Source organism: Cornus florida, unplaced genomic scaffold (genome assembly GCF_030987335.1).
Source record: "Cornus florida cultivar Cherokee Brave unplaced genomic scaffold, ASM3098733v1 CherokeeBrave_3.0.0_Hap2_Chr04, whole genome shotgun sequence".
Lineage (NCBI taxonomy): Eukaryota > Viridiplantae > Streptophyta > Magnoliopsida > Cornales > Cornaceae > Cornus > Cornus florida.
In genome coordinates this window covers 18,361,477-18,385,743 of record NW_026775574.1, presented here as the reverse complement: position 1 = coordinate 18,385,743, position 24,267 = coordinate 18,361,477, and the positions used below count along the sequence as shown (strand labels likewise).

The window sequence follows — 24,267 nt, the reverse complement described above, 5'->3', positions numbered from 1 at the left end:
TCTTTGTTCTCTTTGCACGTTGAAGACATTGTGCAATTTAAGTTTGGGGGGAATGGTGCTTTACAGTGTTAGTTTTAAATTCAAATTTTGAGCATGACTTGTGTATTTAAGGGATATTTCTATAATTGGTCCATATCTAGCTATAATTTTGATCTTTTGAGAACTATATTGCTTAAAATTTAAAAAATTGCTTGACTTGAGAGTCTAATACTCCTTGTATGCCTTATGAATGCCATTTAGGAGTAAATTTTTTGAAAAATTTACTCCTAAATGGCATTCAAAAAATTGATATCATGCTTGCACTTGTGGTCCACATCATCTTGATTTTGTGATTGTTTTGAGATTCACTCTAGTATTCTACACTAGCACAGGCGCACACTAGCATTCATTTGTGGGGTACATGCTTTGTTGATTATTGAATTGGTTATATCCCAATTGAGCTAGTAGTGCATTGAAAGCTTTCATTCTTAATAAAGGTGGATAACAACCCCTTTTCACTAAGTAGCCGGGATTCTAGCCTCATCAAGCACTGAACTTCTCGCGCCGAAAGGTGGAGGGCCCAAACTCTAGGTTAATAATTGAATTCAAAAAATAAAAAAATAATAAATAAAAATAATAATAAATAAAAATAAAAATAAAAAGTGAGGACTTCTCCCAAAAGGTGAGAAGTAGAAAATGGTTAGATGGTGGTTTTCTTGATTTGTAGCCTAGTTGATTTGAGCTTGTAAGTCCGTAGGGGTATTTGAATGCCTAATGCCCTAAAGCCGTCTGGTTTGGGAGTCATTGACCTAACGTTCGACTTCATGAATCGCTAGAAAGCTTAATAGATCAACACATCGCACTATACTTCCATCTTTGATCCTATAAAAAAAATAAAAAATAAATAAATAAATAAATCGAGTGAAAAGAATAAGTGCACCTAGAACAATAAAGCTTTAATAAAAGGTCCACTTTTTATCTTGATGATCAGTACTAGATTTGTGTGCTAGTTTGAGGGTAAGGATGTGATTAATTCTTTAGTTGGCTAAGATAGCAACATATTTGATACCGGTCCACTCAAAAGGATTCTAGAGTTGTTTTGATGTGCATGATCATTTTCTTGATATGTGGAGGACCATATTTGTTTGCTTGATGTTGAGATTTTGGGAAATTGCTTAAAAATGTTTGAAAAATTGCATACTTGAGATAATTTTCTCCCGATACTTGTTTGCAATATTGGTGCCTCTTTTGAAATAATGAGCTTAATGTTTGTGGGTATCATTTCTGGAAACCCTCACGAGACTTCACTCATCCACTAGGGGTAACCTTGGGGTTTAAAAGGCTTATTGCATGTGTTAAGTGCAATCGTGTTCCCTACAAAAGTGGCGTTATCCATTTATTGTTTTCTAGTTCATGGTTGTATAGTTGTTCATTTCATTCCTTTACTTTCTAGTTCATTGCTGGGGACTAGCAATATTTAAGTTTGGGGGTGTGATGAGCGCTGAAAAGTGCGTATTTAAACCCCTTAAGCTTAGGCATTCTAGTACCTTTATCTATCTTATTTTACCGTTTTAGATTGATTTTGTATTATTTCCATTTTCAGGCACTTATCCCGAAAATAAGCTAACTCAGCCAAATAAGATCTTAATTGAAGCAATTCTAGGATTAAACAAAGAAAGAAGTAAAGTGGAGAAAGAAGGAAGCAAATGAAGCTAAAGGTGACAAGCAGCAAAGTTCGATCAATCCAAGTTCAAGGTTCGATCGATCGAACAATGATCGATCTCAGCACTTCAAGATAGATCCAAGCCCTGACCCAAAAGCATAAATTTCCAAAAGTTCGATTGATCTAACACCTATTCAAATGATTGATCCTATCCACAGCTGTACCACCACTAACCACTTTTGTCATTTTCCCATAAATATCTTCCAAAAATATCTCGGATTTGTCTTTTTCCAAAAAGCTCAGCCAGTTGGATCGATCCAGCCTAAGTTCGATAAATCTCAGCTAGTTCGATCGATCAAAGTTTAAGGTTCGATCGATCGAACTTCCTCCAGTGCGAAAAAGTTAAATTTTCATCTCATTGAAAGTTGTCCTTTATCCAATCATTAGGGAATATTGTGTGCACGATCCCAGCTCATTTTGTGTGTCATTTTGACCTACCTATATAAGGATAAGGATTGTTTTTTACAAAGTGAGCCAACATTATTTTCATATCATCTCTTGGAGAGCAAGCTTAGAGGAGGAGGAGGCTAGAGACACCATTGGAGACTCTTCATCAACAAGGAGCAGATTTCAACCATGGAATTAGCCCTTGAGGGTTGGAGCAACATCACCATGAGTGGCTAGACATCTTCTTGGGGCTAGAGTTAGCCCCAAGCATGCTTTCTATATCTTAATCTTGTGTATTATTGAGGGATTAGTGTTGTAATTGATGTTTTGACACTTTGATATATATAGATCTTGTTTATTCAATGATTTATGTGATTTAATGCTTCCAATTGATCATTTCATTCTATCCATATGTCTATGTATGCTAGAATAGATATTCATGTGCTTGTCCCTAGATTTTGTGTTATTGATGCATGTCTATGTGTATTGATGCTATAGATTTGGAGATTGTCAAAACATAGTGCTTAAAGGAGTGCTTTTGTGATTCTCTTGATGGTTCATGCTTATACCTTGATGGATTGTGCCTCTCCCCTAGTCTATTTTCATGCTAGTAGTGTAGATGTAGTGTAGTTATAGTGTAGTGTTAAATAGGAGGACAATCCATGCTAGTTGTTTAATGTTCCAAGCTTTTGAATGCAAGTAGCATATGTCTCTAACCTTGTGGTGTATTTAGCTTGTGAGCTTAATGAAAGGATTAATGACTTGTTTTGATTTATTGTGAATTTCACATGTTGTTTAGACAATATATGCTTCATTGCTTAGATATATTGTACCTTTCACATGATGTTTAGACAATACATGTTAACTAGTCATCCTTACTTGTTGAATCAACCAAACACACACACACCAATATTGCAACATACCATTTGCCCTCATTAATCACTTATCAATGATATAGAAACGCATTGCTTGGTGGTTATCTCTAAACCCCAAGATCTCTCTCTTTTACTTACTCTTAATTGCATTATTTTGCTATCACGTAGTTTAATTTAGTTGTTCTTTAATCAATCAACCAACCAATTGTTTGATCACTCGACCTACTAGCCCTAATTGTGATTCCACGACATTGCTCGATCCTCATAATCCCTTGGGACGATCCCTTCTCACTCATACAATATAGTATAGGTGTTAAGCGGTTTATAAATTTAACTATGATGCCTACTTGACACTAATTTCCAAACTCAAAGTGTTGTGCATTATTTTGTGCACACACTTGGGTCGCATCACCACTGGGCCCAAAATGACGCCACGGGGGTACCAAGGGTCAAGGACACTAGCCAATCCTTCTCTCGTGTTGCTGCGGGGTCACCAAAGGGCGAGTTATATTAACAGTTTGAAAGTGATGAATTTGAATGTTAAAAATAGGGAGCGACATCGGCATACATTGCATTACATAGCATCATATTATGTATGCTGAGATTGGATTTAATGTTGTACTTTCCTGACATAGTATGAGCATGATTCATGTTGTCCTATTCCTTATTTGGATTCACGGGGACACAAGAGGTGTGTCTTAAGCACCACCTACAGAGCAATTTTGTTCATCCCTTTTTTTATTTAACATTTTTCAGGAAACGGGAAAGAAGTGGCGGATGACGTTATACCACTGATTTAGTATGGATTAGAAGCTTATTTTGTTGCTTTTGTACTGGGGTCTCACTATTTTTGTAAGACTAAGCATAATGTATTTTGTACGACTTATGGAGTTTTAATATTATAATTATATCTATGGGCTGTAACTTTTATATAAGCTGTCTAAATGTTGTAAAGCATGGATATTTGATTTTAATCTTGTATTTTGGGACTGTAATTATGATTTTTGGATGATATGGTATGTAGATGTTCCACCATGTGATGAACTATGTTGAGACATGATGAATGGATGAAAAGGATGCTAAAATGTATTATTTGCATGGTGTTGGGACAGGTTAGACAAATTTTGAAGGCCCAAGAGAGGCTATTGCATTTTTTGCGTTTAAGCAGGTGGTTGTAGGATCCCTTTTTAGCAGAGGTCATGCCGAATTTTTTAATATGACTGGGATCAATTTTTGGGTTGTTACATTTGAAATCTAGAGATTTAATTAATTTAAATTAATTAAATTCTACATGATGATGTCTTGCTCATTTCGCACTTTTGATTTGATATATGTTGGTAGGGAAAATAAACCTATCTTAACCTAACGATAGAGGCAACCAAGTGTTGACCAGCCGCCAAATCTTTTCGGTGATCAACGATAATATTTTATTATTAGAGGTAGCGATTTCCGTGGATAAGAATGATGACAAATCTTACGCATAATAAGATTTCCATGGGGATGATGACAAATCTTATCAAGGATAAGATTTCCATGGGAAAAGTCCCATGGGATAAGGATGATGAAATTCCCTTATCGAGAATAAAGGAAGCAACGATAAATAGGACGACGGCTTGGGAATAAGGTACGACGAAAAAACTATTATTAAATTTATGCCTTCTTTTTAGACCTCCGGTGACTAACTTGACAGTCAGAGAGCTCTTGGCAGGCACCACACCGGTGCCGTCAAGGTTCATCGATCTTCTCCTCTCTTCCTTACAGGAAAATGGTGTTTTATCGGACCGCATGAATTTCACCCTCAACAGTTGGCGCCATCTGTGGGAATGATAATTCCCTTGAATCAATTAATTACTTTATTGGGTATATACGTTTGCTGTCTGGTATGGTTACCGAAGGAACACTGTCACAGGGATCTGGTCAAAGGGTAGAGTCGGGTGAAAACCTGGACGTCCCAAACGACCAAACACGGCTTGCAGCGTTGGAACTGCAAGTCCAAACTCTGAGTCAGGATATGGACCAGTTAATCCAGCAAAATGCAGCACTCCTGCAACATCTTGTTCCACCAGTTCAACAAAACTTGCCACGATAAGATCTCTCAAATCCAAACAGAGGGAATGGGAATCTTGAAGAGCAAGATAATCATCCCCCCCAAAATGAGACTGAAGTGGAACAAAGCTAGGTAGGAACCAGACATAGAGAGGTGGTCCACCCATCTCTCCCACAAAGTTCCCGACCTCCTAAAAGCACAGCCTTCTGTCTTAAGGAAAAGACAAAGAAAGTTACCTATCTCGACCTGCAGATCGAGGATCTCAAGGGGAAAATGGAAGATGTAATGCAGGCTCTGAAAATGAAAGGTCCTGCTACCGTAGATGACCTGGTACAAAGGACTAACTTGCCGTTCAGCCCCACCATTATGAAATGTCCACTACCTAGCAAGTTCAGGATGCCCTCGTTTGAAAGCTTCGATGGGACCAAAGATCCCTTGATCACCTGGAAACATTTCAAGCTCTTATGCATTTACACGCTGTGCCAGACGAAATCATGTGCCGAGCTTTTCCCACTACACTTGAGGGATCAGCAAGAGTTTGGTTCAACAACCTGAAGCCAGGAACCATCAACAACTTCGAAGAACTAAGTAAGCAGTTTATGAACCACTTCTGTAACGACTCGGTCATTTGCCTTCCTTTCCTTTTTCCTAAAATTTTACGAATGAATTTTTTTCGTTTAATTTTCTTTTCTGAGCTCTGTTTCGTGTCGCTTAGTGTCATCTCGAGTGCTCAGAATTGGTTCCTGAGACTCTTTTCCGTGGATTGACAACTTCCTTTGAAGACCGAGTCATTTTTACATTTTTCGTTTTTCAACAGTATTCCCTTTTCGTAATTTTCCCTATTTCGTCATTTTCCCTATTTTGTCTTTTCCCCGTTTGACACTTTGTTGGTGTAATCACACTTCTTGTGTTTGGAGTTGGTTTTTGACTTCATATATCTCCATCTTGAGTGGTTTCCACAAAATACGTATCTTTACTTTTGTAAGAAAGTACTCTGGTTGCTCCCGGTGTCCATAGGGGCATGGATGCACAATTCTTTAGAATCTTTTTCATTTCTTGGGGTGTTTTTTGTAAATATCTTTTGAAGATATTTTATTTTAGGGGCATCTAAGAAAATACCTTTTGGAAGATATTTTCATTCTGGGGCAATTTCGTAGTTAACCCTTTTTGTAGGGGCCATTGTGCAATTAATGAAAGTTATTGCAAAATGTCTTGTTTTGAGATTGGATCCTTGAATGGGATTCATTTTCACATTTCATCGAGTTGTGTACTCTTGGAATTTCCTCCTGGTCGATGTTTTCTAGTTTCTGGGTTTCTGGCCCCGGTTTGCATCAAACTTATTTTGGGCATAACTTTCTGCTCGAGACTCAATTTTCAATGCCGTTTCTTTTGTTGTTCATATTTTATCATTTTGAATCTTTTTCATTTACAAAGTTTTGCCATTTGAGCATGTCTGCTCAAATTTTACTTTTTCGGATCCGACGGGACCCGTTCGGGACACTTTTTGAGATTTCTATAAAAGGGGGGTGAGATATTTCATTTTTCATCTTCTCCCCTCTTTATGCACGACCTGGAGCTCCCATGGCAGCCCAAGGGGTGCTACCATCTTCTCTCTCCTCTTTTGGTTCACTTTTCCTTGATGGAAAGTCTTTGGCCTTAACGTTTGTTGTTCCCCTCGCCGTGCTTTACCTTTCCCCCTTACGAGAATTCAGTTTTGACCATTTCTTGAGTTTGGTTTTGAGGTCAAGTTATGATTTTGATGGGGCTTTTATGGGGGTTATGTTCACGGTGTTATCCCTGACAAGACCTAATAGTTTAGTCGGATTCGGAGCCGTTCTATTTTGATGGCATTTGAGATTTTCATCTCAAATTGAGGTAGGGGATGTTCTAGGTTTAAATTCTTGTTATATAGCATACTTGTGACGCTTATAATACTTGTTTGCATGATTAAATATAAAATCTAGAGATTTTATTATTTATTTTTCTTGTATGGAATATAATTTTTTCGGTTGCTCATGACTTGGTTTAAACATGTAGCATGATTTTATATTACCCCTTGATATGCTCATTTTCGTGTATTAAAATTAGAACATTTGAATAAGTATTAAAGATTTTATTTAATATTTATCTTAGGTGAAAGATTAATTCACTTGGCCTTAACTAGCTTAAAATCAATATGTGTTAGCATATTAAATTAGGCCTTAGCATGCTCTCCAACATAGTTGAATTTGAAAGTGATTGGAGGTGTTTTGAAAATTTGTAATTATTAATTAATTTGATTAATTAATTTGCCCCGAGTGCACTATTCACTCTATTTAAATTCTGACTTGATATTCTTGATTTACATGCCATATAGTTTCACATATATTTGATTTAGAATATTCGGTTAGGTTTTGAAACCTTTTATTTAATTAAATTCTATGTTTAAGATTTAATCCTCATGGTGATATACAACTTGGAATTGTATTGTGGTATGCTAAAAAATTAAGTTTTGGTATGGTTATTCATATGTATTAAATTGGGATTTATTGCATGAGAATTACAACTTTTGTTTTATATTTAACTTTAGTGAAAGTTTAATTCACATGGTCTTAAATTGAATGAAATAAACTTGTAATGTGATATTACATTAGTCCTTGGCATGTTCTCTAAGATATGTTAAATTGAGAGTATTTGGTTAAGTTTGAAAATCTAGAGATTTAAATTAAAAGAATTAATTAAAATCTATTTCGTGGTCCCATTAGCTTAATTAAGGTTTTAACTTGATATTTGTATTGGCGATGACTTGTTTACTAGTATGTATTAATTTGGGACTATCTGAAATTGTTTTAGAACCTTGGTAATTAAATTAGCATGATTTAATTAGAGTTCTATTTTGTTGTTCCAATAACCTAATTGAGTTTTAGAATGGATATAGGTGATGACCATGCCATGTTATTTAATATGTATTAATTTGAGATTATTTGGAATTGAATTAGAATTTAGGGAATTTAATTATTTTTATTTAATTAAATTCTATCGAATTGAGCCATGGATTTAATTATGTTTGAAAGTCGTTTCTATATCAAAATCCTGGACATGGACTTGTTGTATATTCATTTGGTTGTGTTTTGAGCATTGGATAACATAGTTGCTATGTTTATACTCATGAGAATATGTTTTCCTTATTGAATATTGTTACCTTGTGTAATGATTTGTACATTTCGTATTTAACATCATTCATGCATAGCGTGTAACGAATCACACACTGAAGATTCGACATTCATCATATCATATTAGTTGTGGATTTAGAACATGTATTGTATAGGTTTCCAAAGTTGGTTGTGCTTAGTAGATTATCTTGCATATTCCTATTGATATATGCGTTGTTGCACAACTTGTTGATTTTGGAAACTTGGGGATGTCATTGTTTGACTATGGCTAGGACGTGGTTCTAGTACGGGGGATAGTCCCTCTATATGGTCTAGTGCGCACATAGGGAGGTTACCCATGGGCTAGTAACCCTAAAGTAACTATGTTGTCGGTCTGATCCGGCGTCACGTCCGAGTATCCACTTTTTTCGCATTTCATTTTCAAGTTGATAACTAGATGTTGTTGTAACTTGTTGTTTCTTATTTGTCATTCCATTTTAAGTTACATGATGTTAACTTTGCGAAATTGTGTTTTATGCGTTGTATTGGAAGTTCCAATGTTGGTTAAATTGCATCGATATTGAAAATTGTGTTTTGACGTTCTATCAAAGCTTAGGATTGATCCTATTGATTCATTTATAACTTAAACGTTAGGTGGCATGACCCACTTCTGTTGTTTTCGTGCTTTAGATTTCAAGCTGATAGCTTTAAGAAATTGTATTTTGTTGCCTTGTATAATATGCTTTTATGTGGTTAGATTGCATTGAAGTTGTAAATTGCGTTTTGATTGTTCAGCATGGCCTAGGATGGTTCCTTAGACTTATTTAGAACATAGACGTTAGGTGACATGATCACTTTAGTTGTTTCTGTATTCGAGATTGCAAGTTAATACCTTTAAGAACCTATATCTTGTTGCTTTGTATAACGTGCTTCCTTATTGTTTAAATGGCATAGATGATGTGATTTATGCTAGAAATACTCTATGGTAGCTTAGGATGCTCCCTGAGTCTCATTTCGATATAGACGTTAAGTGGCATGAACCCCTTTAACATGTTCACCTTAAGGTGATAAATTTGTAAAATGCTAGGTCGATACATGCTCATCTCCTACTAGTAGCTTTATGTTACTCACCCCTACGATACTGGGGCATATTTCAGGTACGAAGACTTGGTTCGTGACGCCTAGCATTCCTTGGATGTCGTGTAGCTTTCAAGTTTCCATTTCATGCAAATGTTAGCATGAAATGTCATTTTGTAGACTTATATGTCAAAATATGTATATTTGATTCCATGTATGTAATGTGTACATAAGTGCACTCCTTTCAATGTATTTGACATGTATGAGATGAGGCCGGAGGCCAATGACATGTGTATTGTATTCTATTCAACTTTTTAACTTCATGAAATATTATGAAAACCTTGAAAAATCGCAAGTCATTGCTTCACCATGGTTGCATCGGGTGTGGGAATTCCATTTTCATTCTTTCATAGGGTCTTATTAATCTTGTATGAAGTGCGGCCAAGGGCCAAACGGTCATTTGACTCCATTTTACATTTTTGGATTCCATGTTTTCCATTTCAAGTCCATTTTTGCCTTTTTGCCCGTTGGGGGGTCGGATTTTGCATCGACTATATTTTTAAGTCGTGGACCATTGTAGCACGTCCAAATAGGTAAGTTACATTTGCGTGCATGGTCATTTCTGGGCAAAACCTTATCGTTTGTGTTTTGAGCTTCCTATGGACTCATTTTGAAGTTTTGTTACATAATCTGATTTTAGGGCATTTTGGGGTTTTCTTTCAGGAAATAAATTCCGTTCTTGACATGGTCACTTAGAAAACATGATTTTAGGGGGGGTTTCTTCTTTGTGTTTTCCAAGAAAATGTCGCCTTAGTGCCGGAAATCCCATGCAAAGTTCAGCTTTCTGTTATGCATATAGCAGCTTTTTTAATCCTCTTGCCCTTTTCTGATCTAGGGGCATTCTGGCTACTTCATAGTGTTAATTTTTCATTTTCGTCCGTGATCCGAGTAGAAAACATGATTTTAGGGGGGTTTCTTCTTCATGTTTTTACAAAAAAAAATGATCTTGATGCCGAAAACAACTCGCAGATCTAGAAAATCTGGTCGTTCCAGGTTTTTCCGGAAAAAGTGCTGATCTAAGGGGCATTTCGGGTATTTCACTTGTAAAATAAAATCTTCTCTTGAGATGGTCATGTAGAAAACACGATTTTGGGGGGAGGGGGGGTGTTTGTTCACAACTTTTTGCCAAAAAATGTGGTTTAAGCCCTCAAAACCACATTTGAAGTCCAAAAATCTGTGCAGGTCCTGCCTAGATTTGAACCCAGAAAGTTATTTTTTTTGAAACTTTGAGGCTTCATATCTTCTTCGTCCCGACTCCAAATCAAGAGATTTTTGAGTCTAAGTTTATTAATTTTTGCTGGTCTATATCTTAAAAGACCATTTTACTCCTTGTAAAGTACCCTTGCCGCACTGATTTTGAACCCAAAAGTTGGTTTTTATGAAACTTTGACGTTTCATATCTTCTTCGTTCGGATTCCGAATCAAGTGATTCTTGAGTCTAAATTCTTTAATTTTTCCTGGTCTATCTAACGATATACTCAGTTATATTCAGTTTTGTCAAAAAAGACCATTTTACCCCTTGCGAAGTACCCTTACTATGTTGATTTTAAACCCAAAAATGTGATTTTTATGAAACTTTGGAGTTTCATATTTTCTTCATCTGGACTCCGAATCAAGTGATTCTTGAGTCCATCTTGATTAGTTTTTCGTTGTCCTTCCAGTGGCGTGCTCGGTGGCACCCGAGTCCACAGATTTCATAAATGACTATTTTGCCCCTGGGGCTTATTTGTCATATTTTTGGTCTTTTGCTTCCGCGTCAGTTCTCGTTGAGTTCCATGACCTCATGGAAGGTCATTTTGACTTCTTAGAATCTTGTTTTCTATTTTCGCTTCCGCATATCGGATCCGTTATCGGGTCAATCTTCAGTTCATCACAAGACACGCTGGCCTAAAAATCAGGGTCGTCACAACTTCATTGCAGGTCAGAGACATAGGAGGATGGCTACCTACCTGTTTACCGTGGAGCAACAAAAGGAAGAGTCAATTCGGGAATACATCACCCGATTCAACGCAGAGATGTTACAGGTAGAAGAGTTGGACGACAAGGTAGCTTTGACCGCTTTCATAGGAGGACTCCAAACCTCCAGATTCTTGTTCTCCTTATCAAAAGAACCTCCCACTAGCATGATAGAGTTGCTGATCAAAGCGCAAAAACACATCAACGCTAAAGACACCATAAGTGCACGGAAGGAAGGAGAGGACAAGAAGAGGCCAACCCCTCTCGCCAAGGATGAAAATAATACCAAATATAAGAGATCGTTCTTCAGCCAGAGCAATAACACATATTATGAAAAGGACTCAGATGAGTATACCGACTAAAAATTGTCTCACGGTTGGAATTAGCCTTATCAAGACATTCACAATAAAGACTGGGGGCATCTTAGTTAATCATTTTAAATGGAGGGTAGCTCCCTCACGTGTTATCTTATTTTTAATAAGCCTTGATGCAATTATGGTCTTTAATAAAAAAAAAATTTAGTTGCCTTGACTCTTGGTCAATTATCTTTATACGTGCAATATCCCCACACTATAAGGGATAGTAAATGAGTGTCCTATATTACAAGGACCCAGGCTGAGTGAATCCCGTAATTTGTATCCCCATACTATAAGGGATAGTAAATGAGTGTCATGTATTATAAAAACCTGGGCTGAGTGAATCCCGTAATCCATATTCCCGTACTATGAGGGATAGTAAATGAGTGTCCTGTATTACAAGGACTCGGACTGAATGAATCCTGTAATCCATCTCCCCGTAATATAAGGGATAATAAATGAGTGTCTTGTACTACAAGGACCCGGGCTGAATGAATCCCGTAATTAATATCCCCTTACAATAAGGGATAGTAAATAAAAATCCCATACTAAAGGGGTGAGCTGAACAAAGCTCATAAAGTTCAATTCCTTTATAAAAGGAATGACGATCTGAGTAAAACTAGTACCCAGGGGCAGAGTACCCAAGGGTACTAAAAATGGTACCCAGGGGCAGAGCACCCTAGGGGAAGATTACCCAATGGTACCAAAAATAAAACCCAAGGGAACAGTACCCAAGGGAAGCGTACCCAAAAAAAAAAAAAAAAAAAAAAGTTACTGTTCATATGAATATTACTCGCGGGTACTGTTCGCAGGGCTGGAAAAATATATATATTATTGTACCCGCGAGTACTGTTCCCAGGGCAGGGAAAAAAAAAAATCTTACATTCCCAAAGCTAGACGAGCAAGCTTAGGAATAGAGGCAACTGATAGGGAAAAATAAACCTATCTTGACCTAACGATAGAGGCAACCAAGTGTTGACCAGCCGCCAGATCTTTTCGGTTGATCAACGATAATATTTTATTATTAGAGGTAACAATTTCCATGGATAAGAATGATGACAAATCTTATGCAGGATAAGATTTCCATGGGGATGATGACAAATCTTATCAAGGATAAGATTTCCATGGGATAAATCCCATGGGATGAGGATGATGAAATTCCCTTATCGAGAATAAGGGAAGCGACGATAAATAGGACGACGACTCAGGAATAAGGTATGACGAAAAAACTATTATTAAATTACTGCCTTCTTTTTAGACCTCCGGTGACTAACTTGACCGTCGGAAAGCTCTTGGCAGGCACCACACCGATGCCATCAAGGTTCATCAATCTTCTTCTCTCTTCCTTGCAGGAAAACGATGTCGTATCGGACCGCGTGAATTTCACCATCAACATATGTAATGACCATGCTATGTTATTTCACATATATTAATTTGAGTTTATTTGGAATTGATTTGAAATTTAGAGAATTTAATTATTTTTGTTTAATTAAATTCTATCTAATTGCTCCATAGATTTAATTGTGTTTTAGTAGTTGTTTCTATGTTTAAATTATGGACTTAGACTTGTTGTATATTCACTTTGTTATGTTTTGAGCATTGGATAATATTGTTGTCTTGTGTAATGAGTTGCACACTTTGTATTTGACATCTTTCATGCCATAATAGTTGTGGATTTAGAGAATGTATTGTATGTGTTTCCAAATTTGGTTGTGCGTGGTAGATAGTTAATTATCTTATATATACGTTGTTGCACAACTTATTGATTTTGGAAACTTGGGGATGTCGTTATTTGACTACGGTTAGGATATGGCTCTAATACGGGGATTGTCCCTCTATTGTCTAGTGCGCACATAGAGAGGTTACACGTGGGCTAATAACCCTAAAATAACTATGGTGTCAATCTGATCCGGCATGATATCCAAGTATCCACTTTGTTTGATTTCGCATTTCATTTCAAGTTGATAACTAGATGATGTTGTAACTTGTTGTTCCCTAATTGATTGCCCATTTTAAGTTTCAAGATGCTAACTTTGAGAATTCATGCTTTATGCGTTGTATTGGAAGTTCCAATGTTGGTTAAATTGCATCGATATTGTGATTTGTGTTTCATTATTCTAATGTAGAAAAGAACGATTCCTTAGACTCATTTTAGCTTTCATATCTTATTGCGTTGTATAGTATGCTTCTATATGTTTAATTGCATAAATATTGTAGTTTATGCTAGAAATGCTTTAAAGTAGCTTAGGATGATTCCTGAGTCTCACTTATGATATAGACATTAGGTAGCATGATCCTTTTGAATTGTTTCATATTAATATAAAAATCTGTAAAAAGTTGAGTCTATGCATGCTCATTCCCTATGAGTAACTTGTTTACTCACTCCAAAGTTATCGGGTGATTTGTCACGTACGGATGCCTTGGTTTGGGATGCACAATATTCCTGGATCGTTTCGATGAATTGAAGTTATTTAAGTATATTCTTGTTCATAATTCATGCAAATGTTAGCATGAAATCCTATTGGTAGATCATGTTTCAAAACTTGTATATTTGATTCCATATATGTAATGTGTACGTAAGTACACCTTTTGTAATGTATTTGACATGTGTGAGATGAGACCGGAGGCCAATGACAACTAGTTTGTATCCTATGTAACTTTCAACTTCATGAAATATTATGAAAATATTGAAAAATGACAAGTCATTACTTCACCATGTTTGCATCGGGTGTGGGAATTCCATTTTTATTCTTTCATAGGGTCTCATTAATCATGTATGAAGTGTGGCCAAGGGTCAAACGGTAATTTGAAATTATTTGTAAATTTTGGTTTTCAAATTTCCCATTTCTTGTTCATTTTTGCCTTTTTGGCTGTCGGGGGGTCGTATTTTGCATCGACGGTATTTTTAAGCCGTGGACCATTGTAGCACATTCTAATGGGTAAGTTACGTTTTTTTGCATGATCGTTTTCAAGAAAAACCTCCTCCTTGGTGATTTGAGCCTCCTATGGACTCATTTTGCATTTTTATTGCATAATCCGGTTTAAGGGCATTTTGGAATTTTCCTTCAAGAAATAAATTCCAGTCTTCACATAGTCACTTAGAAAACGTGATTTTAGGGGAGGTTTCTTCTTTGCGTTTTTCCAAAAAATGTCTTCTTGGTATCAGAAATCCCTCGTGAGGTTTAGCTTTCTGTTTTTCATTTTAGCAACTTTTTGACCCTCATGACCTGATTTTATGGAGGGGCATTCTGGGCATTTCACAGTGAGTTCTTTTCATTTTCGTTCACGATGTCGAGTAGAAAACTCAATTTTGGGGAGGGGGGGTTCACTTTGTGTTTTTTCAGAAAATGTCATCTTGGCCCTCAAAAACCCTCTTTTTTTTCCCGAAAATCCCTGCTGTCAGCTTTTTGCTGAGCTGTAGTACAAGTGTAAGGGTGCATGATCTCGTAACCGGTTACGTGTGCTTGGGCAGAATTCGTGACCTCTGTTTTTGCCTTCTAACCGGTTAGATGTTCTTTGGTTGGCTCCTTTTGACCTTTTTGCCCCTTTTTTCTTCCGTTAGCCATATCTTTTTCGTCTAGACTCCGAATTAAGTGATTCTTGAGTCTAAGTTTATTAATTTTTCGTTGTCTTTCCAATGGTGTACTCAGTAGCACTCACTTTCATTTTGAAAATGACCATTTTTCCCCTAGGTTCATTCTTGTCCATTTTTTAAACGTCGCTTCCACATTTGTTTTCTTTGAGTTTCATGACCTCATTGAGGTTCACATTGGTGTCTTAGAGATGTGTTATATCTCTACAGACCATTGTTTTTTCTTTTGCTTCCTCATTCTGAATTCGTTATCAGATCTATATTCGATTCATCACATGACGCACTGGCCTAAAAACCAAGGCCATCACACTCTTTCTCCCATCTTAACCACACCAACCATTCATAGCCATACTAGACAGGGCCGGCTTGACACTTAGGCGACTTAGGCGGTTGCCTAAGGCCCAAACCAACAGGAAGACCCCTAAAAGTATTCTTTCCTTATTGTATTAGACTTCTTTAAAAAATTATTTCTTAGGTAACCAAGCCTATAAGAAGACCCCTAAAAGTATTCTTTCCTTATTGTATTAGACTTCTTAAAAAATTTATTTCCTTTATCAGTTAGGCCCTATAGGTATTATGGGTTTAATTTTGTTTGTAAGAAGTTTAGAAATACACTTATACAGGACACTATAACAAGATATAGGTCTGTAATCAGTTGGGGAGGTGGGATTTGGGTTCTTTGGTAAAAGTGCAAGATAGTTCAAGAATTGAAGCAAACTATTATCCTCTTTGATGAAGAGTGACCGAGTAATGGGAGTCAACCGAGCTGTTATATAATCGATCGAAGCCTTGTCTATTTGCATTAGTTATTCTTTTAATGCATTTCCTTGAGTTCAAAATCGCACTTGCATTTTCTATACTACAATAGATTCGTGTGCTTGTGAGTAAAATAAACATTTAAAATTTCTACATCAAGTTTTTGATGTCGTTGTTGAGGAATTCAACAAGAAAGCTAATTGAATTTAGATTAGGACTGAAAGTTGGCCTGGCCCAACCCAACCCAATCTCAACCCAACCTCAACGGGTTGGGTTGGGCTACCCCGAATTGTACCCAACATGGGTTATGGTCATAACCCAGCCTGAATATTTTTGGGTCGGTCGGGTTGGGTTAACAGGTTGCGTTTTTTTTTTTCCCCCCCGAAAATTTATATATATTTGATTATATTATTATTAAAAAACAAAATATTTTTAGGGCAAATCATTTCAACCTCCCCAATGGCCTCCATCTCTGGTATCATTCTCAACTCTCTCTCTCTCTCTTTCCAACTGCAAATTTACAAAATCTACAGGAATCAGAAGTTCAAAACCCATATATTTCAGTTTATTTATCTGTCTTCAAGAATCAAAAGTTCAAAACCCATATCGGCATATCATTTCAGATTGTTCAAAAAATCAAAACTCATATCTTTCAGTTTCCATTGCCCGCTGTTCCAGTTCAGGTTCGTCGTTCGCAAGCTTCAGCCACTATCTCTCAACTCTCAAGCTTGCCCCCCTCTCTCTGCAACTGCTAACTTGTATGTATGAGTTTTGTTTTAATTTTTGGAAGTGACAGCGGCGGCAGTGGATCAGCGGCTGAGGGCAAGGGACGGCGGCGGCAGCGGCAACAGAGGGGACGGCTGCAAAAAGAGAAAGAAGAGAGAGGAGAAAAAAAAAAATTTAAAAATAAATTTTTTTTTTATTTTGGGTTTTGGGTTGGGTTCGGGCTGAGCCCAAGCCCAACCTGAACATGAGCCCGATTTGTGAATTTTAAGTCCAAATTTCAAAATTTCTGGGTTGGGTTGGGTTAGCCCGCCCAAGTTACAGCCCTAATTTAGATTGATTTATTTCTTCTACTAGTTGTAGCTTTAGGTTTTATTGACAAAGAAAAAAAAAAGTCAGTATTTTTATTTCTATTCTGGGCGTGTTTGTCCTCATTTGATTATTTTAGTTCCTTATATCGTTGCTCTTGTTCTGCTTGACCTATCTCGTTACAAGTCCCATTTTCATCACTTTGTAGAAGTCAATTAATGGCCCAATCCCATTGTAGAGAACCTTTTAATTTTAGCCTAGAGTTAATACCAACCCAGCCCAGTTGTTTTTAGACCAGTCCAATCCGTGTGTGGCTCAGTTTAGCATATTTCTCTTTTAAATTCTAACCCAGTTCAACCACTAGCCGAGCAACCCATTTTAAATATAAAAAAAAACCAAATCCGTGTATGTCCTAGCCCAGCCCATTTCATTGTTTTGAACCAAGTTAAGCCCACTTTGTTTTACATCCAGCCCAAACCAGTTTCATTTCTGTTTATTTTTAAATCCATTTCAACTTCACTTCACCCTTAAATACCCCAGACCATTCCAGCCAAGCCCAAACCAGTTGGCCCAGGTCTAGATACCGTAGCAAATAGTGTTTAAAGTACTATTAAAAAATATTTTTCTTATTATTATTTTTTTTATTTTTAATTAATTTTTCTTTTATTTCTAATTTTCTTTTTGAGGGAGTCACGAATCTTGGTTTGAGGGCCGAATAATTAAATTTTATTTTAAATATAAATTATAATATAGTTTTGCATATAGTATATATTCATAATATATATACGCCGATAAATTTAAAAAAAAAAAAAAAAAAAAATGCTAACTTTAGTAAACACAAAAAAAAAATTTGATTTTACCTTTGAAAAAATATATCATTATTATCTTCACCAAAGATTCAGAAAAATAATAATTTTAACTAAATAAAATTACACAAATTCTATAACTTCATACAATAAACCTGTTAAAGAACGAATTAATTGGACCCCCTCTCCTTGGGAAGAAATGAGATTATTACGAATACAACACATTAAGAAATGAGATTCTTGCGAATACAACACCGTATGTAACCTGCTTGCACAATGGAAAGGGCCACTGGTTTCTCTCTCCAACGAATCAAATCAAATTGGCCAAAGGTGTCTGTTCATGAGCCCATGCTGAAGTTTCAATCCTGCCAATATCCACACCATGAAATTAAGAACCAGTAGCCCAAACAAGATGCCCAAATAAAAACATCCACGCCCAGACTGATAAACTATTCATACCAAAGGGTTATATCCATTGATCAGTTGGGAAGAGTTTAACCATAAATAATCTCTTAACCATCCCATCAAATAAGTTGGCTTGAAAATAAGACCCAGAACGTTATCTGAAGATTAGCCAGAGAACGTTATCTGAATCTGCCTTGGATCTCTGAAGATTAGCCCCCGCATATATAAGCACCTTCTTCATAAAGTTAGAATATGTTATCTCTGTATTATAAGTGTCGTCGGGCTGCAAAACATACAAATTATGAGTCGGATTAAATTATAAATGATATTTGTAAATTGAGTCGTTTTCATCCAAACTGTTCAACCTTTTGGAGCAGTCACTCCTTCCTTTTAGAGACTTCTGTCTTACTAAAGACAAGATTAAGCACTTTGTCATCCTCTTCGCCTTCCCATTTAAACATTTTTTTTTTGTGTGTTTTTCCATATTGAGGAAGTATTCCTTCCCTTCCTTTGGTGTGCTTGATACCAAACTCTGCTAGGAAAATAAATGCATTACTACTATAATGACAATAACAATCAAAATATAAACTTTGAATATAGACCAACCTTATAGTATTTCATCCAATACTCAATTGGTTCTCTTCCCAATCCCCAGTTCAAACTCCTTAAATGGAATAAAATGTTATTGTGCTTGCATTGGTAGCCTGTATGAAAAAAAAAAAAAAAAAAAAAAAAAAAAAACATTTTAAAAACAAAATCCAAATTGATTAAAATTTAATTATTTACTAATTCGCACCTTCAAATCGGAGTAATAAACCCTGCTAAGAATGAAATCTTGCAAAGGTGGCCAAAATTTATGAAATAACCTAATTAAAAGGCCTTTGATATGAAAACCGTCAGGATCCTACAACAAATAAACAAGATTAATAAGGTTTAAGTTCAGAAGTAAATTAGGACAATAAAACAAAAATTGTTTGGAAAAACTAACTCATACTACTAAAATATGGAAATTCTCAAAATTTTGCCCATAAAACAGTAGCGTGCGAAATAAAATATGGCACCGCCAGATTTGTTTTAAAAGATAGTCTAAAATTTAAAGCCATTTGAACAAAAACCCTAAAAATCACTCCTGCAGCATATAAAGTTTCCAACAACCAAGTAGTAAGTCTTAATTTTGTCTTTAATCAGTCAACTGAACAGTCTTCTCACTCATTCATCTTGCCCGCTGACGCAAACGTGGGATGTCCATCTAACACACAGCCACTCTATTTCTCACATTTGGTTTTTTCCCTTCCTTTCTTTCTCTCTTTTTCTCTTTTTCTATTTTTATTTTCTTTCCCGAAATTTTTTTTTTTAATTTCTTTCATTTCTTACCCACATAATCCCCATGTTTACGAATTTAACTAACATATCTTGAAATAGTCATTAATTGACCGTATCATAATGTATTCACATTCAAGTAGTCCTTGTCGCGTTGAAGATCAAGAATACTTATGATGTTTTTTATTTCATTATTTTGGCATATCGCGTCGTAACTTAATTCGCTTACATTCGGCATTTTTCCTTTGCTTATCTTCAAGTTCTAAAATTCCTGCAACCTGCAAAAATTTTGTTAACTCCTCCAGTTTAGATATTCAGCCTCCTGAATAGTAATACTTGTGATGTTTTTGATTTCATCATTTTGGATTGCTTGCATTTCCAAGGTTGGGACAGCTATGCATTTAGTTGCATTTCCATACACAATTATGATAGGATGCGTAAATGCCATTGATGGGATTAATTTGTGATTTAAATGCTACAAAAACCCCAATGTATGATCCGGGTTCTCCTTTAGAACCCTAATGTATGTTGTGTGGTTCAAGGGAGTCCAAAGTTGGCGCCTTAGGCATCTTCTATTGAGTCTCCGTGCTTACCCCTTCCTTTAATATTTTTCACCCATTAGCAATCTGAAATCAAGTGATTGGGTTATTTTTAAAATCAAAAGTACTAGAAGCTTTCATCATCTATCACTGGTGACCAAGATTAAATTTGGCCAGATACATCTTAGTAAACCAATGATGAAAAAATTAGATGATGACAAAGGTGAGCATCTCAGTATCAGCATCCATGGGAGTCAAAATGTTCTAATTGCTCACGACAATATTCCAGAAAGAGGCAGCCAAACATGTATGCTCATACGGTGGAAATTCGATCAATGGTAGTGTCTGAGTACAAGCCACCTAGTAGCTTGTTTGTGCGGATTCTATCTCAGACTAGTTCCAAAGGGAGATCTTATGTTGAAGAATATTGTGAAGCAACGAAAGCTTATTTTCCTTCCAAACAATTACACAAACCAAATACAGAAAAGTAATTACACAAACCAAAGACCTTTCATTCAATATCCAAACCAAAGCATAATGGTGAAGGAAAAAGGCATCTTCCATAGATTCCTATGGATTGACATCATGGATAACAGGATTCAAATCAAAACAGATAAATTAATCAAACACACTAAAAAAATCCTAACCCTAACAAGCACGGATACATTAATGAAGCATTAACATCATTGATACCAAAGACACTAAAAAAATCCACGAATACATTAATGAAACATTGACATCATAGATATCAAAGAAGGATTCAAATCAAAACAGCGAAAATAATCAATCACACTAAAAAAACCACAGCACTGACATCATGGATACCAAACGTTGAAATCAAATAGAGAAATTAATTAATAATAATATGGAATAATGAATCTCATTACCTCTCCAAGAATGATCTGGTCATGCCGTCCCTCTGTCTCTCTGGAGCTCCGAATGTGGCACTGTAGCTCCCAACTTGCCCTCCGAATCTGGAGGAAAAAACGAACAATGAGAGAAAGGTGTACAAAACCCCAAATGAGAGTGTTTCTGCTTTAGGTGTGTACAACAAATGCAATGTAGCGCCCTTAATTAACAAAAGAACAAGTTCCAAAAACATACCTATTTTTTCCGAATCTACTCAATCCAAATGAGCTTTTTCCTCTTCCCACCAAGTAAACCTTCAATTATTTGGGAAAAAATTTAATATTTTCTGAAATATGGACATTGGTAATTAAATTATTTTTATTCGTGATTTAAGCTAACATCACAATCATAAGGAAGGAAGAAGAACCAAACAGCTAAACACTATAAAATTAGAAAAACATAGATATCATTGTAGGCCTTAAAAGAACGATAAAAGATAGCAGAACAGAATGAATAGTAATGAAATGAACTACCTGAGGACTGAGGAGGCATATCACTCTACGAGCACGACCGTAAAACGCCACCCAGCACTCACTCTGAGGATAAAAGATTAGGATGTGCAAGAGATAGAGAGAGATGGAAGAGTTCTCACTAGAGAGAGATCAGAGATTTCTCACAGGAATGTAGAGAAAGATATGGAGAGAGAGAGAGCAGGACGGAACCTTCAAGTATCTCCTATAGTTGTCATCTGCCAAGAAAAGGGGAAAAAAATTGAAGGTCTGAAATTTAAGAAAATAGAGAAAAAAACAGAACTGAAATTATTGTAAATAGGGAAAATAAATTAAAGAGCAACAAGTAATATAAATGTTATTCAATATAAGCATTTATGAAATAATTGAATGAATAGCTACTGTTAGAACAAAGCTACATATTAGTATATTACATATTCAAATTACAGTGAACTTGTTGGAAAACACAATCAACAATCAAGTAAAACAACACATGAATCAAATTACTAAACCCTAAGATTAAGCTAATATATGTACATAATTCACAATAACGTACATACACGGTAATTGAGATCAATATACTGATGGAACAAAGCTACAGATTAAATCAAAATAAGAGAAGAAATTTTGTGAACTCACCGGAAACGGTGTAGATCCAGAAGAGGAAAGTGCCGTTGTTGCGGCCTAGGGTGAACTCAGGTCAGCAAATAATGAAGATAGTGTTGTGGAGAAGGAGACGGCAGAGAAGATCAGAAGAAGAGAGGTGCGGCGGCGGTTTTCTCACAGATAGGTGGCTAGGTCTTGAGTTCTTTGGCTAGGTTAGGATTGATTCAATGAAGAAACAGTAAAGTTAACTCAAGTTCCGTTTTATAACTAACCCTCTAAATTGTTTCCTAAATTATTAATTTGTTACCAGAAAAATTTATTACAAAAGATTATTTTATACTTCTCTTTTTTTTTAATTTGTCATTTCTTATTAAATTATTTATTATTATATTTTTTCTTATTTAAATATTAATGATATCATTTACCTTAATTTTATAGTTAGTATCAATTAATTATAAAAATAAATAAATAAATAAATAAATTTGTAACTATCATTTTTTTAAATGATTAACTTATTATAATAAAACTTAGGGTTAATTATAATGACACTCCTAAGGTTTGCTATATTGACAGCCATATATAACTTAATCGTTTTTTAAACAAAGACACCCCTAAATTTATAAACTTGAACAATGACACCCTATTTTAAAAAAACTGAGCCAAACAGAGCCTTAAGTAACATGAAATGTCTAATATACCCTAAAATATATTTTAATACTCACTTAAAATGACCAGACTATCCTCTCATCTCATCTCATCTCGTCTCATCTCATCTCTCTCTTTCAACAGCTCTTCTCATCTCTCTATCTCTCTCTCTCTCTCTCTTCTTCCACACCCTCAAACCCCTCTCTCTCTCTTCCACAACCCCAATCCTTGAATCAAACCCAATTTTTTCTCCATCTCACACACACAGTATCTTTCAAACCCCCAATCTCGATTCTTGCCGGTCAATTCCTTGCCGCAGCACGGTTCGGAGAGCACTTTTAGGACAGCGTTGGGCTCAACTGTGGAGGAGTCGTCGTGGAGCACTTTTAGGACAGCGCCCGGCGAGCAAGAGGGAGTGCTCGACTGGTGGAGAGCTTGAATTTGGATGGCTCGGCCGTGGAGGACTCGCGGCGGCTGTTGAGGGCTTGGCCGGTGAGGGCTCGGCCGTGATGAAGACTGATGTGGGCGACGGACTGATGGCACTAAACGCCGATGGATAGCTTAGCTGGATGGAATCGGCGGCAGTTGGCTCGGTTGACTTCGAAACGGCGGTGACGGGCGCGGCTGACTGGCAGCGGCGGTGACAGGCGCTGACTTTTTTATAGATGGGCTCTTTTTTCTTAAACTGTCATTGTTTGATTTGTTTCAATAATTATTAATTTTGAATTGAATAGAATGAATTAATTTTTGCTCAGTTTAATTCTTATATATATATGTATATATATATATATATATTCTGTTTAGCAATGAGAGTGATAAATATATTTCTAACTGGTGAAATGTGATTTAACACTCATCTTCTCTTTCCCATTTTCTAACTGTCCCAAACAGCAACGGTGCCTTGAGCACCACAACAACCACTGGCGGCACACCAATGTGTAGTGAGAGTGATAAATATATTTCTCTTTCCCTTACTGGCGGCACACCACCACAACCACCTCACCATGACAGGTGCTAGACAGCAAACCACCACAAGCACCGTCACCGCAACGGTGCCTTGAGCAATGTAACTGTCCCAAAACTACACATGCTCCTTAACCTTTAATTCTCTCCCATCTTCTATCATGTTAGCAACCCTAATAATTTAGTTTAGAAAGAAAATAAAAATCTATGAGTGTAATGACAATAAATATAATAAATTAAGTGGTACTCACTCAAACAAACCAAATAAATCAACAAAAAAAACCTCGATCAACCAAAAAAACCCAAATCAATTTTTTAGATAAGGCTCACAGAAGATCAAAAAATTAGAAGGAGAAGGGATTTTTTGGATGAGGGTAATTTGGTCATTTTACGTGGTCAAAGTGTAAATGTGATACCCCCGAATTTCCAAATGCGGGTTGGCCAGGCCCACGCCCGAATACCCGAGGATATCAAAACAAATTGATAATAAACGAATACAGAGTACAAAAGAATAAAGAAGAATAAATAAAATGCTGACAAGAAAGTAAAATGATAATTTAATAATAAACCTCATAATATATTTTCATTAATTTATAAACTCTTCTGATACAACTGATCCTCCAAAATACAACTCAGGAATCCATACTATGTGGA

At 36.1% G+C, this 24,267-nt stretch overlaps 1 long non-coding RNA gene across 3 annotated transcripts; it reads right to left on the bottom strand.

Moving 5' to 3' along the window:
- Positions 1-17,868: 17,868 nt before the first annotated feature.
- Positions 17,869-22,247, bottom strand: LOC132302915 (uncharacterized). 3 transcript variants are annotated; one of them, XR_009480979.1, is made up of 10 exons: positions 22,039-22,247; positions 21,568-21,638; positions 21,424-21,486; positions 21,146-21,204; positions 20,929-21,015; positions 18,979-19,086; positions 18,789-18,886; positions 18,548-18,714; positions 18,237-18,465; positions 17,869-18,142 (listed from the first exon to the last, which is right to left on the bottom strand). It is a non-coding gene; the product is annotated as an uncharacterized LOC132302915 (long non-coding RNA). The 3 variants fall into 3 exon arrangements; XR_009480980.1 differs by having other exon boundaries at positions 21,613-21,638; XR_009480978.1 differs by having other exon boundaries at positions 21,424-21,638.
- Positions 22,248-24,267: the final 2,020 nt, after the last annotated feature.